Source organism: Crocuta crocuta, unplaced genomic scaffold (assembly GCF_008692635.1).
Source record: "Crocuta crocuta isolate KB4526 unplaced genomic scaffold, BGI_CrCroc_1.0 scaffold494, whole genome shotgun sequence".
In the NCBI taxonomy this organism is placed as follows: domain Eukaryota; kingdom Metazoa; phylum Chordata; class Mammalia; order Carnivora; family Hyaenidae; genus Crocuta; species Crocuta crocuta.
In genome coordinates, this window is record NW_027527931.1 from 36,184 (window position 1) to 52,402 (window position 16,219).

General features: G+C 53.0%; 1 protein-coding gene across 1 annotated transcript in view; it reads right to left on the reverse strand.

Annotated features, from left to right (window-relative positions):
• LOC144221100 (SLAM family member 8-like) overlaps window positions 1–16,219 on the reverse strand; it is a 61,507-nt gene that overhangs the window by 21,372 nt on the left and 23,916 nt on the right. The window lies entirely within an intron of this gene.

The following is a 16,219-nucleotide window of genomic DNA, read 5'->3' on the forward strand; positions in this document are numbered from 1 at the left end:
GGGAGCCCTGGGCTCGGGGGGGGGGGGGGTGCGGGACAGGGCATGAACCTGGAGTGAGGCTGGAATCATGTCACACCCCAGGGCGTGTGTGTTCATTCAGGCAGCTGTAAACACCAACATTGTGGGCAAACACAGAAATGGGTAAGTGCACTTGGAGTTCCCTGCTGGCCTGGAAGGGGAGCAGCTAACTCTTTCTCTAGCTGGACCCTCACCCCGTGCTGGCTCCCTCAGGAAAGGCTGAGCCAAAAAAAGCATCAGGTGCAACCCCAAGTCAGCACCCCAGCCAACACAGTCAGGGCTAAACTAATGTGGAAACAGGCAAACCTTGGTGCAACTTCAGTGAAGTCTGAGAAACAGTCCCTGCTGCAAGGAGGGTGAGGGGTTGGGGATGCGGACTGTGCGCTGGGCTCCCGGGAGGACAGTGGTTCAGCCCCAGTGCGGTACCTCCCCTAGGGCTGTTCACCAGCAATTCTGAGCCAACAGTGACGGACTCAGTCCCCCAGAGCCGGCTGGTGAGAGGGGGCCGGCAACAGGGAGCAGGGAGAAGGAGGGGGGCATTTTCCACTGAGCGCAGGCGGGGCTGCACGGCTCTGGCTGGGCCTCGGTTTGCGGCTCCTCATGGCCTATAGCTGTGGCTCAGGCCCTGAGCCTGTTGTGTAGACCGAGTGTGCAAACCCCCGGGAAGGAGCTGCTGTCCTTCACATGGGATCTTGAAGACCTGCTCAGAAGCAGGGACAGAGACATCACAGGGTCATGGATGTGGGCCAAACATCAAAGATAGGATGCATTTTGCCTGGAGGCAGGGAGCCAGGGGCTGAGAAACTGACAGTGGAAAGGCTGGGCTCCTGGTTTTGAAAGGTCCTCAGCTGTCCGTCCCTGTCAGCACCCAGGACAAGGACAGGATGGAGACAGAGAGCACAGGTCTGGGAAACCCCGGCAGTCTCATCCAGGTGGGGGCACCTGTCGCAGGATGCCACAGCAGGGAGGGCCTTTGAGGGCACCTGTCCCAGAGGAGGGGGCTCCATCCCAGGGAAACCTCTCCTGGGTCATGAAAGACAGAGCCAGACCTGGGGCCGGCTTCCCTCTGCCCCAGCCCAGTGCTTCCCCTGCAGGGAGCTGCCTGCAGCCCTCCCCTGCCCTGCCCTCCCCTGCCCTGCCCTCCCCCGCCCTGCACAGGGGCTCCCTGCAGACCTGCTGTCTGCTCAGCGGGTCCCAGCAACTCTGGGCTCTGAAGCCCCAGCTATTCTCCTGGGAAAGGGGCCCAGGTGCCTGTTGGGCTTTGGCAGGACAGGGACCTGGGGCACCTGCTGGGAGGGAGGGACGCAGGGAGGGAGGAGGCTCAGCCCTCAGGCTGCAGGGGAGGGTCTCTCCCCCGGGCTGGATGGTGATGGGCGCTCCAGGGACTGGATGCACCTTGAGGTGGGAGGAAGGAGGTGAGAGCTCTCAGATCAGCAGAAGGTGCTAATCCAAGAGATGAAGGACAGACGGACAGGACAGAAGACAGGGGCACAGGTGGCTGTGATGCAGAGAGTCTGGATGTATTTCAAGAACATATAGTTTTCATTCAACAGTCAACATAAAACTTTCCATTTGTTCTATCTCTTCTCCTTCCTTCCTTTCTTCCTTCCTCTTTCTTCCTTTTTTCTTTTCTTTCCTACATAATCTTCCAAACCAGATGTTTAAGGAGGAAACTGTGTAATTTCACATATTTCCCCTGTTAATTAAAATGGAAAGAAAGAGAAAGACTACATTTTGTTGTTGACAAATTACTTTTGTAATTTGGGGTATCAAAGCCTTGAAAACTCATTTTCTAATGAGAAACACTCTGTTTGCAGATGCCCCCGGTCCAGGAATTTCCTGGATCCCCTGCACCACCCCTCAGGGAGCCAGGGACTCACAAGCAAAACATTACAAGAAATAAAAGCTTTCCTAGGATTCCCCTGAATTCATAACTCTGAGACCTCAGTGTTCCCCTTTGTTTTTATTTAATCTATTACACGAAAGCAGTTGGTCTCGGGGGAAATAAAAATGACAATGGGTTTCATTAACACAGTCTTTCCTTCAGTTCCCTTGTGGGGACCTTCCTGTCACTCGTTCACCCCTTCCTGGGGCCTGTTAGTGCCCATGTTCCGTGCACACCCTTCCAGCAAGTGGGCGCAGATGCCTTAAAATTTTGGGGACCGCCCGTCCTTCCTGGGTCACACAGAATTCGGTGTGTTCCGGGCTCTCCTCTTGCCCCAGGGGCCACAGCAGGGTCCCCCCGCCCCGACTGGGCTCTGGGCCGCCCCATCCTCCCCACACGGCTGCAAAGTATGGCCGGCCCCAGTGCAAGGCGGCCCCACCTGGGAGCCAGAGGCCCCTCATGTGTCATACAATACAGTTGGTGTTTCAGGTCCTTCCCCACAGACATCAGACCCACGGGAGCCCCCCTCCCTGCCCCGCACAGCGGCCTCCCGCCCAGGGACCCGGGCCACTCACTGAGGAGGAGGCTGGTGAATCCCAGGAGCCAGGGGGCCCGGCACAGGCGGGGGGCCTCTGGGCGGGCTCCCATCACAGCTGCCTCCCTCCAGGCTTGCTCTGGGCCTACTGGGCTGCGGAGAAACATCCAAAAGCAGAGGTAAGTGAGGAGGAAAGTTTTACTCAGAGCAACTCTTAATGTTTCTCACCCCAGGGGCGGAGTTGTCTAGGACAAGCTGGCTGGTCTAGAGAAAACCATTCATATGCTTCCTCTTACCTCCCCCTGCACTGGGTCTCAGGGATGATGGCAGATGAATGTATGCACACTTCCTGGATGAGCTGACGGGTGGGAGAGGTCCTGACCATTCCTGTGGGCACCACCGGCCTGGTGATCTCAGCGACCCAGCCGGTTCCCGGGGGAACCCTTAACTCTGTTCCTGAGTTCACACTCACCCCAGTGGCCCTGCTGCCCAGAGACAGCTAATGGCCAGTCATGGAGTCACAGTAACCACCATACACAGGGACCCCACCTGTTCTGGGCCTGTCATCTGTCTTTACACCATTTAAGAAGTCACATTTTCTGATTTTCTCTGCGCTTCAACTGTCAGGTGCCTAAGGAAGACGCAGAAGAACAAAGTGCTTTGTGGGAAGAGTCAACCCCTCACCCATCAAATATGGGCATTTCCCTATTGCTGGCACCTCAGGATCTCTGGGCACCCAGGCCTGGCCATGCCCCACACGCACAAGGCAACCCCCACCTGCACATCCCCCCAAGGCTCTGTCAGCCCTGTCTCTGTTCTCACACACAAGCAGGGGGCAGGGACGTGCTCGTCTGGCCACCGGCTCAGCTGCCCAAGTTCATGGCCACCTGCTGAAGGTCAGGGCTCTTCTCCCCAGACGGGCGACCTCTGAGAACCTGTATCCCATGGACCCAGAGAAGCATCACCATAAGTACCTCCCGGACAGTGCCCTTTCCTCGCCCACTGAGGCTCCTCCTCAGCTGCTCACACCCTTGGATCCTGAGGCTGGACCTCCAGGAGGGCCGAGGACACGCACTGAAGGTCATCAGCCTATTAGCTGGTAAATCCACTTTTGGATGTGGAAGCCCATTCTCAGGGTTTGTATGACCATCAGAGGTCACTCAGCAGGTCAGGAGCAGGGGCTGGACTCCCACCCATGATCCCCGAGAAATCCATTGTCCAGCCACTGTCCCGACCACAGTGTGGCCTGCAATGAGTCCCTGCATCTTCTCTGGGCTCCACCGACCTGCTCTGTGCACCTCAGACAGGAGAGCATCAACACTGTCTTCTTCCCCGGCTCCCGTCTCATAACGGGGATGGTCCTTCAGGAGGCTCAGTCCCTGAGCGTCGGGGGTAGAAACTCCTGGATGGAGGCCAGACTCTAGTGTCATGGGGAGCAAGTCGGCCATGCCCCCTGTCCTTGTCCCTACACTGCCTGGGAGCCTCTCAGGGGAGGAGAGTTGGCTTGTGAAAAACACTGCGTGGGGTGGGGCCCAGGGCCAAGAAAGAGCCCCCAGCAGCTGTAGGTCAGGGACACTGGAGGGGCACCACGGACTCCACGCTGGCACCACACCAAGGCATATTCAACTGCCAGATATGGATTTCAGTCACCTCTCAGCATCTTGGGCAGCAAGAGATCCATAGTCACTCTCCACAGTGTGTTGAGGTTCTGTTATTCACAGGTACGGTCCCTGTGAGAGGCCATTTCATGGATGAGGAAAGTCAGGGCCCATTTACAGTACTTGATGAGCCCACAGTCTAGAAGCCGGGATGAGGCAGGGCCAGGCCCACATCTCAGGTGCTTAGGCCACAGATCTTTCCACACCCAAGTCCCTTCAGACCTTGAGAGGCCACAATGGTGGGGGAAGGAGACCAGCCCTGCCCAGGGCAGCCTCCACTTTCTCACATCTTCAGGCAGAGGAAACAGGCCTGTGGTTGCAGCTCTGCAGGCCCGGACGTTCACAGAGACCCTTGCTGACCACAGCCTCCCTGCTGTACTGCCTGTGTCGTACATGGGCCAGCTCCTTGGCCTTGCTCAGGGTGGGACTTCCTCTCCCCCGGTGAGCCTCTTCCCAAACGTTCTAACCAGACTGGACACAAGTTGCCTACACCATTACCCTGAGCCTGAGGATGCACCCCAGACAGCATGGCTTCTGTGCTGACCCACAGGCTTCAGGCTCCAAACCCACCTGGACAAACCAGGGCCACAGTCAGCTGCCCGGAGAGCTGCCTCAGGACCAGACCCGTGACAATCTCATCTTTCACTCATTTCCTGCGCGTCCCGGGACATGTAGATCACTGCACCTGAGCCAGAGAACTTTCACCACAGAGGGATTTGGGGACGGGCAGGCGTGGCTGGTCGGGTCACTGGGCCCATGCGGTGCAGTGAGGTCACCAGTGCCACAGCCTCCGATTTCCTCCAGAACGTGCATCTCCAGGAGAGACCTCCTGCACTAGGGACGTGCTGGCTGTCCTCCTGGCACAGATTCCCAGCAGCTCCCCATCCTGACTGCCCACCTCCTTCATTTCCTTTCACAGAAATAAGACTGACCTTGGGGATGGGAAACCCCTGAGGATAGAAACTCCTTCCCTCTCCAGCTCCCGTCTGCATTTCAGGTCAGGAGCCTGCAGCCCCTCCTAGTGCAGACATGGGAGTGTGTACTGTACACACGCACCAACTATGCAATGGAGTCATCACCCCCAGATGAAGAGAGGCCGTGGATCCCAAGCACTAACTTAGGCCCGTGTGGTCATTGGATGGGGGCAAATAGATGGCAAACAAGAAGTGCATCCACTTCCCACGTGTGCCGGAAACAAGTGTGACTCATGTTCACCCCAAAGTCACCACACTGAGGTGAGTCCTGAGCTCACATGGGCCCCATGCACCTGGCGTCTCTAAAGCAATATTAGCAAGGAGAAGCAACCCCCTCCCTCGGGACACTGCTCCGACAGGGCACCGGAGCTTCCTCTGATTACCTTCAGAACCAGAACCCCAGCAATGACACTGCCACTATTGCCAAAGCCCTCAAAACCTGCCCTTACAGGGGTGGAAGGACCCCTCTATCCTGGAGATGGCCGACCATGGGGCAGACCCCGACCATGTGCTCAGATGTGCCCCCGACCCTCCGGTCCCAGCGAGAGCTGCCTTGGCCCTTTCCAGCTGGTAAGGGAACAGCACTCCATCTCCCCCTTCCTTTTCCTGGGCCCCTGCCGAGGGATTCAGGGGAGGAGGGAGGCAAGTCACTGTCCCCGTTGTCTGTAGGGTTCCCAGACTGGAGCCCTGGAGGAGGACTTGCTTTCTAGATTCTGACCATCAGAGCAGGGCCCCGACCTGACCTGGGGGACATGCTCCCGCGAGGACTCCTCCTGCCTGTTGTCAAGTCTAGACCTAGATATAGTTTGACCCACATCCTAGAGCAAAGGCCCAAGTGTGCTGTTCTGACAAATCTACCTGTGGTGTCTCCAGACCTGTGGGCCAAGACATCTGATGTCCTTGCTTTATAGACAGTGGGTCTCTGGCACTGACCTTCCTTGGAAAGGGTCTGGGTGACAGGGAAAGGCCGACAGGGGTCACTACTTCCCATCATTTTACTTGTTCTTCTTAAAGACACAGTGAAAAAGAAAACAGGACAGAAACACCACTTCTGACCTGCAACCGGAAAATGACACCAGCTGCATGACAGGAATGTCATCTAACTGTGCCCTGATTCCTAAATACAGGGGAGGGGAGAGGACTCACTTTCCAGAAACAAGGCACAGAGGGAGCCAAGGTGCAGGTGGGTGTAGGATCAGGTGCTCAGGCTCATGAAGGAAGTCTTCCCTGAGCCTGGACACGTGCCTGTTCCTGGGGGTGGGTCTGGAGGCAGTGATAGAAGCCATCAGGGCCTTGAGAGGGACCAGAGCACCTGCCCCTGCAGACACAGGTGACAACCAGAAACAACGTACCAGCACCGACAGCCTGAAGGAGAACAAGAACACAACCGTCTATCTTCAAGGAGGGCCTTGGAGCTCAGCAGTAGCACCAACTGGGCTCCAGACAACGTGCCAGTGTTCTCTGGACAAGCCAACCACATGTTGAAGCAGGGCGATCATGTGTCCTCTGGAAACTCTGTGGCTTCTCCTTTGGGAAGTATGCATTTGCCTAATTCTGAGACCTGGTCTTTCCTGGAGCTGCTCTGCCTCCGTTATGTATAGAAAAGAGACATGAGTCCCTTTGCTTTAAACCAGTTTGTTCTAAATTACTCTTGGCAGCTTGGAAGGTAAACGTGGTATTTGTGTTAGTGGAAGAGTTTGGTCTTTTCTCTGTGTCCCAGGAAGAAGGGAAGATGGGGTCCACCTGTGGAGGTGAGTGTTAACTGCCTAAGTGGTGTGATTCCACAGAATTGATATTGAGTCTCTTCAACATGATCAAGATCGTCTCCACAAACACCACAGCTAACATCATACTTGACGCCCAGAGGTGGGAAACGCTTCTTCTAAGACCATAAACCAGGAAGGGTGGCTCTTGTCACCATCCTTTTTCGTGATTGTACTTGAAGTCCTAGGTGACACAATTAAACAAGAAAATTCCATAAGAGGATGGACTGACGAGGATGAAATAAAACCATGTTTGTGCACATGTGACATGGTTTTCTACGTACAAAATCTAAAAGAATCCACACAAGAAGATAAAGTAGTCTTCACCTGATGAGGGATGATAGTATCTTTGCAGGAAACACAAGGTTCCTACATGACACTCAGTTACTCACCAGCAACGAAAAAGTGCGATCTGAAATGCAAATCACAGTGTCCTTTACACTGACAACAAAAAATGAACTATGGCATGAATATAACACAATATGTAAAGATCTTCATAAGGAAAACTACAAGACACTCTTAATCAGAATCAGACTATGTGCAGAGGTAGCCCATGTTCATGGAAAAGAAGTCCTGATATTGTCTAGATATCCATTCTCCCCAACATGATCAATGCATTCAGTCAAACATGATCTACATCCCCGAACGTTATGTTGTAAATATTGATCATATGATTCTACACTTTGCTGGGAGAGAAAATGGCCCAGAGGAGCCCAACCGTGTTGCGGAAAAGTGAAGGTGGACAGCTGACATCCCGTCCTTCAAGACCTCCTATAAAGTTACTGTCATCAAGACAGTACGGATTTGGTGAGAGAGGAGCCAAATAGATCATGCAACAGGAGAGAGAGCCCAGAAATGGACCCACATAAACACGGTGAACTGATCTTTGACACGGGAGCAAAGGCCCATGGATGAAAGACAGTCTCTTCAACAAACGGTGCTGGAACTACCAGACATCCACGTGCAAAAAAAAAAAAAAAAAAAGAATGGAGACACAGAGCTCACACTCTTCACAAAAACTAACTCGGTGGATCAGTGACCTCCATATAAATGAAGGATCAGGAAACTCCGACGGGACAGCATGGAGAAATCTAGATGTTCTTGGGACTGGCGACTATGTTTTGGAAAGACACAAAAGGCACGAAATCATGACCTGAGCCCAGATCAGGAGTCAGAGGTTGACCCACTGCACCACCTGCCTGCCCCCAGGATACTTCTTTACAGTGACGTTACTTAGTGGCGCAGAAAATATTGATGTGTCTGGATTGTTGATACAAAGTAGCTTTGAGAAGCACAGTAGCTACAGTGAACTGTGAGCACATGGATGGGTTCCCTGCAGAAGAGGGGCTGGGGAAACAAGGGAGGAGGGAGACATTTTTTTTCTGGACACTTTTGCTCCAATTTAATCATGTGTGTATAATACTGTGTTTGTCATAGGACCTATCTTCCAGAGAGAACACAGAACAGTTATTTCCAGTGTCATTATTTTTTTTTTAATTGAAGGTAACAAACCTTAGACTAGTTTTTCCGTAGGTTCAACACCCAAAGTGGAGCTCAAACTCACGATCCCCAGGTCAAGAGTCACTCCCGGGGCGCCTGGGTGGCTTAGTCGGTTAAGCGTCAGACTTTCGCTTAGGTCATGATCTCACGGTTCATGGTTTTGAGCCCCGCGTCGGTCTCTGTGCTGACTGCCAGCTCAGAGCCTGGAGCCTGTTTCAGTCTTTGACTCCCTCTCTCTCTGGCCCTCCCCTGCTCATGCTGTCTCTCTCTCTCTCCTAGAAATAAATTAAAAAAAAAAAAGAGTCACTCTCTCCATCGATGGTGCTGGAGAGAGAACTCTAGATTTCCCCCTTTATATTTGTTTAAATGTTTATTTATTTGAGAGAGAGAGAGAGAGAGAGAGAGAGCCCAAGCAGGGGATGGAAGAGAGAAAAGGGATGCAGAATCCAAAGCAGGCTCTACACTATAGTTGTCAGCACAGAGCCCCATGCAGGGCTTGAACTCAGGAACCTGAGAACATGACCCGAGCCGAGGTCAGATGCTTCATCAACTGAGCCTCCCTGGAGCCCCTAGACTTCCTCTTTATAATGGCTGTTATTGGTTGAGTACATAATGCTAGACACCAATTCAAGTATTTTTTCATTTAACCCCATGAACAGCTTGAGGAGGTCAGTCCGTTATGAGCATCCTCTCTGGCTCAGGAGAAATCTCAGGTGCATGGTGGCAGGTGACTTGCTCAGGGTCCTACAGCAGGAGGAGGAGGCAGCCAGGTGCTGCTGCTGGGAGTGCTCAGCGGGGACAGGTGGATTTGGGGTACACCTGGGGGGACCTGTTGAGATGGAGGTGCTCCCAGGGGGGGACCAGTGCCTTACAGGGTCCCTAAGCACCGCGCATCCTGCCTCTCAGAGCCTCTCCACCTGATTGACAGGGATGACTGCACCCCTAGAAAGAAAGCCAGCCCAAAGAGGTGAGAAGGCAGGGATGGACAGTGTGACACAGGCCTCACCTGGGAGCGGGGTGTGAGGTTTACGTGGGTGCATTTCCTACATCTTTCAAGGCAGGCTTCTTCCAGGGACCAAAACCTTCTCTCAGGACCAGGTATTTGCCCCCAGTGACCTGTCACCTCAGGGACTCCTGTGTCCCATCTCCCTCCCTGGGATAGGCCCTCATTCTCAGTATCTGTCTCAGTCGGTGGGGCAAGAACTCCACTCTACACCCAAGGCTGTTTCACCCCAGAAACCTGGATCAGGACCTTGGATCACAGACTCAGGATTCGCAAGGGATCCCTCTTTCCCAGGTCACCCACCCCCAGATAACGCTCACACACACCCCCGCCCCAGTCACAGTCCTGTAATTTAGATCTCTGCCTTCATCCCCAGCACCCATCTCTCCTACACCAGGACCTCACCCCCACCACTCACCTGAGCTCCTACTTCCAGGTTTGGCTACTAATCCCTGATTAGGGTACCACCCACTGTCCTCGAGGGTCAGCTTGTCAATCCTCAGGGTCGTTGTGTTGGGCACATAGAGCCTCTTCTGGAACTTGTCCTGGGGGTTGACCCATTCTGGAACATCTACCCCAGGAGACACGTGCAGGAGGAGTATGTAGTTTGACTCATTGGTAACGGTCCAAGAAATCTTCTCCAGCTTGGCTTCAGGAGGTACTTCTGGACGTCTGGTCACATGGAACCACACAGAACCTCCTTGAGTCCCCTTCAGGGAAACTAGGTTTCTAGAATCCTCCACTCCAGATCCACGGGCCCCAGAGCTCCTGACCGCAGTGCTGAAGGCACCTAGGACATTGGAAACACAAAGTGTGAGTGTGTTTCATTAAGAATGAGGAGAAAACCATTGACCCCATCGTGTTAATGAACTCCACCCAGTGGATCCCTGGACTCCGGGGGTCGGGACAGAGCGCGAACCTGGAGCGAGGCTGGAATCACGTCCTGGTCCTGGTGGGGCGTCCCCTTGAACACGGTCCTGAACTGCTCACCCGAGTGTCCTCACCCTCTGAAGTTGAGAGTCTGGACGTGATGACATACAGATGGAAAGCACTGAACACTTTTCGGGTCAATGCCAAGTGCACAAGTGTAGGAGGAGTTTCCTCCGTGGCTCAATGACAGCAGGTGTCACAGGACTGTGACTTCCATCTCGTTCACAGCCTGTCTCTCGCTGCTGGGAGGAGCCCACTGCCATGTTGGGGCTCTGTTGTTGGGACGCCCATGTGGCTGGGATGGAATGTAGCTTCTGGCCACCACCTCTGAGGAGGGAAGGCTGAGTCCAGCCCTAGGATAGCTCCATCCCAGCAAGTGCATAGGTGAGAGGAAACCACACCCTCCCGATTGGCCTTGAGCTCCCTCAGCTCCACAGAGACCTGGATTTCAGTCTGAGAGGCCATGGGACTCACCCTCCAGAGTAGCCACCCCAGGTCTTGACCTGCACAGGCTGGACACCCACATGGTGTTTCAAGGACCCTGGGGAGAGCAGGGGATGCAGGAACAGGTGACAGGGATGGTGCTTACGTAGGTGGCTCCTGTCTCATTATGGGCAGGCCCGAGTCAGGGTCAGTTAGGCTGCATGACGGGCCTTCACCCCAGGCCCGCCGGCCTCCCTCATGGGCCTGGGGCTCCCACCATGGGCCCACCATCCCCTCGTCCTCAGGCCATAGGCCCTCAGCACCTGAACCAGGGGGAAGGTGGTCACACCGTCCCTGCCCCGGGCTGGCCAAGAGAGTGACAGGGATTCAGTCCTCAGCCCCCTGCTGGCCCCTCCTCTGTCCATTCCCTCCAGAGGTCACCGTCCTCTGACCCCCAGTGCAGGACAAGGTCGGGGCAGACACGTGCCCTGGGTGCAGGACCCACCCCGACATGGCACAGACCAGGTGCACGGAGACGGCAGGGGACACGGCCACCAGGTCCCTCTAAGCAAGTCAGGACACGAATGCCACAGGTCCCCATGGCACGGCTCTCCATCCCTCCCATCAGACACTGTCTAGAAACTTGATTTTGGATCTCAGCCTCAGGACTATGAGACAACAGCTTGATGTAGTTCAAGTCACCAGGTCTATGGGATCTTGTTCCCTCAGCCCCGGGAATCTGATGTAGCAGCCCAGGGGCTGTGACCAGCATGCGTGGACCCTGTGAGGGCTCCTGGGACCCAGGCCTGGCTTCACCACACCCTAAAGCTCATTGTCCTCCAACCCTTCAGCCCTGCCCTGACCTGGAAACCAAAGGCCCTGCACATGCCATATGACAGAGGTGATGTTTCAGACCCTTCCCCACAGACATCAGACCCATGGCCTGCACAGCAGCCTCCTGCCCAGTGACCAAGAACACTCACTGAAGAGAAGGCTGGTGAACCCCAGGTTCAGGGGGCCCAGCACAGGCGGGGGGGCCTCTGGACAAGTTCCCATCACAGGCTGCCTCCCTCCAGGCGTGCTCTGGGCCTACTGTGCTGCAGAAAAACATCCAGAAGGCAGAGGCAAGAGAGGAGGAAAGGTTCACTCAGATCAGCTGTTAGCTCTTCCCACCCCAGGGGCGGAGCTAACTGTCTAGGACAAGCTGGCTGGTTTAAGGAAAGCCATTCAGATGCTTCCTCTTACCTCCCCCTGCACTGGGACTCGGAATGATGGCAGATGAATGTATGAGCACCTCCTCGATGAGCTGCTGGGTGGGAGAGGTCCCTTCCTGTGGGCACCACCGGCCTGGTGATCTCTGCTTCCCAGCCGGCCCCCAGCAGGACCCCTTCCTTGTGTCTCAGGATTCACACTCACTCCAGCAGCCCTGCTCCCCAGGGACAGCCCATGGCTGGGCGAATAGTCAAATAACCACCCTACCAAGGACTCGTCCCCTCCCCCTCCCCCCCTGTACTTTGGGCCTGTCCTGTGTCCTTAATCCATTTAACAAGTCAAATTTCCCTTCTGCTTTTCTCTGCACTTCAACAATGTAGGCTGCAGCAAGTCACCGCATCCAGTCCTGGCTTCCCGTCCTGCTCTGTGCACCTCAGGCAGGAGAGCATCAACCCTGCCTTCTTCCCACACTCCTGTCCCATAACGGGGCTGGTCCTTCAGAAGGCTCAGTCCCTGAGCCTCGTGGGTAGAAACTCCTGGATAGAGTCCACATCTGGGCAGCTCACCACTGGTCACTCCAGCCTGATGGGGAGCAAGTCGGCCATACCCTTGTCCGCATCCCAACCCCCTGGGGAGCACTCTCAGGGGAGGAGTGTTCGCTCATGAACACCAGTGCGTGGAGGTTGGGGCCCAGGGCCTAGGACGGAGCCCCCAGCAGCTGCAGGTCAGGGACACGGGAGGGGCAGCCACCGCGCACTCCATGCTGGCACCACACCAGGGATATTTTCATCCTCCAGATACAGATCTCCATCTCCTCCTGTTCTCCTGGGCAGCAAGAGAGTTAATTCACTGACCACAGTGTGTCTATGTTTATGTGGTTCACAGGCACAGTCCCTGGGAGAGGCCGTTTCACAGATGAGGAAAGTCAGGGCCCATTTAGGGAACTTGATGAGCCCGTGGACTGGAATCCAGGACATGGCAGGACCAGGCCCATATCTCAGGCTCTTAAGCCAACGATCTTTCCAAACCCAAGTTCCTCCTGACCTTGAGAAGAGACATTGGAGGGGGAGGGAGGCCAGCCTGCCCCAAGGCAGCCTCTCTCCTTTCTCACACCCCCAGGCAGAGGAAACAAGGCCTGTGGTTGCAGGTCTGCAGGCTCTGAAGTCCACAGAGGCCCTTGCTGACCACAGCCTCCCCCCTGTACTGCCTGCTTCACACGGGCCAGTGCCTCCAGCCCTGCTCAGGGTGGGGCTTGCTTCTCCCCCACCTTAAGAAAATTCAGTAAGAGGTATACTGACTGTGGAGCATGAAATAAAACCAACTTGTACACATGTGACATGGTTTTCTACGTACAAAATCCAAAATTCATCTGATGAGGGATGATAGTACGCTTGCAAGAAACACAGGTTCTTATATGAGACTCAATTACTCACTTTCACAACAGCAATGAAGAAATGGATTTTGAAACTGAAAACACATCACCATTTACACTAACATCCCCAAAAGTGAATTATTTAGGCCTTAATATAATAAAATATTCAAAGATGTTTATGAGGAAAACTACAAGACTCTCATAAACAAAAGTAGAGACTTCGAAATACAAGCAGAGATAGACCATGTTCATGGATAAGAAGGTTCATTATTGTCTACATATCCATTCTTCCCAATGTGATCAGTCCATTAGCTCAAAAACAATCTACATCCCAGGAAGTTATCTTGGAGATATTGATCATATGATTCTACAGTTTGCATGGAGAGAAAATGACCCAGAGGAGCCCACACCATGTTGCAGAAGAGTGAAGGTGGACGGCTGACACGGTCCTTCAAGACCTCCTATAAAGTTACAATCATGAAGACAGTACAGATTTGGGAAGAGAAGAGCCAAGAGCCAAAAAGATCCTGCAACAGAAGAGAGCCCAGAAATAGACCTACGTATAGATGGTGAACTGACTTTGACAAGGAGGAAAGGCCCATGGATGAAAGACAGTCTCTTCAACAAATGATGCTGAACAACCAGTCAGACATCCCTGTGCAGAAAAAAAAAAAAAAGAAAAAGAAAAAGAAAAAAAATAACCCAGACATAGAGCTCACACCCTTCACGGAAGATAAACCCGTGGATCAGCGACCTCCACATAAATGAAGAATTGGGAAACTCCTACAGGACAACATAGGAGAAATCTAGATGTTCTTGGAACCTGCAATATGTTTCAGAAAGACACGAAAGGCTGAATTCATGAACGAAAGAAGAGATAAGCTGGAATTCAGTGAAATGAAACACTTCCGCTCTGCAAAGACAATCACAGGAAGACAAAGACAAACCACACACTGGGAGAAAAACACTGCAAAAGGCATATCTGATAAGGAAGTGTTAGCCAACATATATAAAGAACACTGAAAACTCAATAATAAGGAAGCCAACAACCCAACCAAGAAAGAGGCCCCAGGCACTAACAGACACTTCACCAAAGAGGATACAGAGATGGGAGAGAAGCACAGGAAAGATGCCCCACATCACATGTCCTCAGGGACATGGAAACGGAAGCAATGAGTCACCCCTGAACCTGCTAGAATAATCACAGGCTGAGCACCACCTCCCCCAGTGCTGAGGAGGAGGCGCCGCCCCAGCAGCTCTCACTCCTGCGGCAGGGACGCAACACGGCACCGCCGCTTTGGAACATGGCCTGATGGTTTCCTGGAAACCCCAAAATGTTCATACTGTACAATTCAGCAACCTCCTTCCTGGGTAATTGCCCAAGGAGTTGAAAACCTTGTTCACACTAAAACCTACATCTAGATGTATTTAGCAACTTCCTTCATAATTGCCAAGACCTAGAAGAACCAAGTGCTCCTGCACTCGATGAATAAATAAAAACACTGGTCAATCCAGACAAGGGAACATCGCCAGCTCTAAAAAGAAACAAGCTATCAAATTACAACAAGACTCACAGGGAACTTAAATGCATGTTACCACATGAAAGACGCCAATGTGAAGGGTACACATTGTTACAACTACATGACTATTGGAAAAGGCAAATTCATTTGTTAAGTTTATTTATACCTTTTGAGAGAGAGAACTCAGTCAAGAGGCAGAGGGAGAGACAGAGAGATAGAGACAGAGAGAGAGAGAGAGAGAGAGAGAGAGAGAGAGAGAGAATACAAAGCAGTCAGGGCTGCCAGCACAGAATCCATGCAGGGCTTGGACCCGTGATCTGTGTGATCATAACCTGATCAGAAATCAAGAGTCAGACAATTAATGAATGGAAACACCCAGGCGCCCCAAAAGGCAAAGTTGTGGAAATAGTAACAACAGCAGCGTTTTCCCAGGGTTGGGGGAGGAGTCATGAACAGGGGAAATGCAGGATTTCAGAGCAGTGAAAATACCCTGGGTGATACTATAATGGTAGATATATGTCTTTTCTCTTTGTCTGACCTCACAGAACAAAGAGCGGCTGACAGGCAGGGAGGAGACACCCCAAGACCAAATGAGGCCACGGTCAAGAGAAACTTTGGCAAGTCCTTCTGGGCCAAGTCCATCTCGGTCATGATGAGGGATCGCTCACACTAGGCAAACAGGTGGCACGGGGCTGGTTTCGCCTTTTTTGCCTTAAGGAAAACCTAGTCCTGTTCCATGTGCTGCTCAAGGCACCCCACCTGCAAGTCAGCCCCTGCCTTTCCACCTGGTCCTCAGTAGCTGGAAGGAAGGCAGGTCTTCCAGAGGATCCTTGAAGCGATGTTGCCAGGGGGTGTCAGGGATGCTCCACAGCTTTCTGGCCTCTCCTCCAGGTGGCATTCTGGTGGCCTCAAGCCTGAGGAAGGGGCTCGGCCCTCCTGACTTGGAAAGTGCTAGGAGCCTGTGCAGACGGGGGAAATCCTGACTACTTCTGAAGCCCCACCTCATGGACTGTAGAGGCCCCAGTTCTACATGCTGACAAGATGGCCAGGCGCCCCGCCCCCACCAGGAGGTGTGTTTCTTTCTTTCTTTCTTTCTTTCTTTCTTTCTTTCTTTCTTTCTTTCTTTCTTTCTTTCTTTCTTTCTTTCTTTCTTTCTTTCTTTCTTTCTTTCTTTCTTTCTTTCTTTCTTTCTTTTTCTTTCTTGCTTTCTTTCTTTCTTTCTTTCTTTCTTTCTTTCTTTCTCTTTCTTTTTTTAGTTCTTATATATATATATGTATTTTTTTAGTTCTTATTTTTTTAAAATAATAGTTTATTGTCAAGTTGGTTTCCATATAACACCCAGTGCTCAACCCCACAAGTGTCCTCCTCCAGGCCCATCCCCCCCCCCCCCCCCATCCCTCCCTCCTCAGTTTTTGTCAGCATTCAA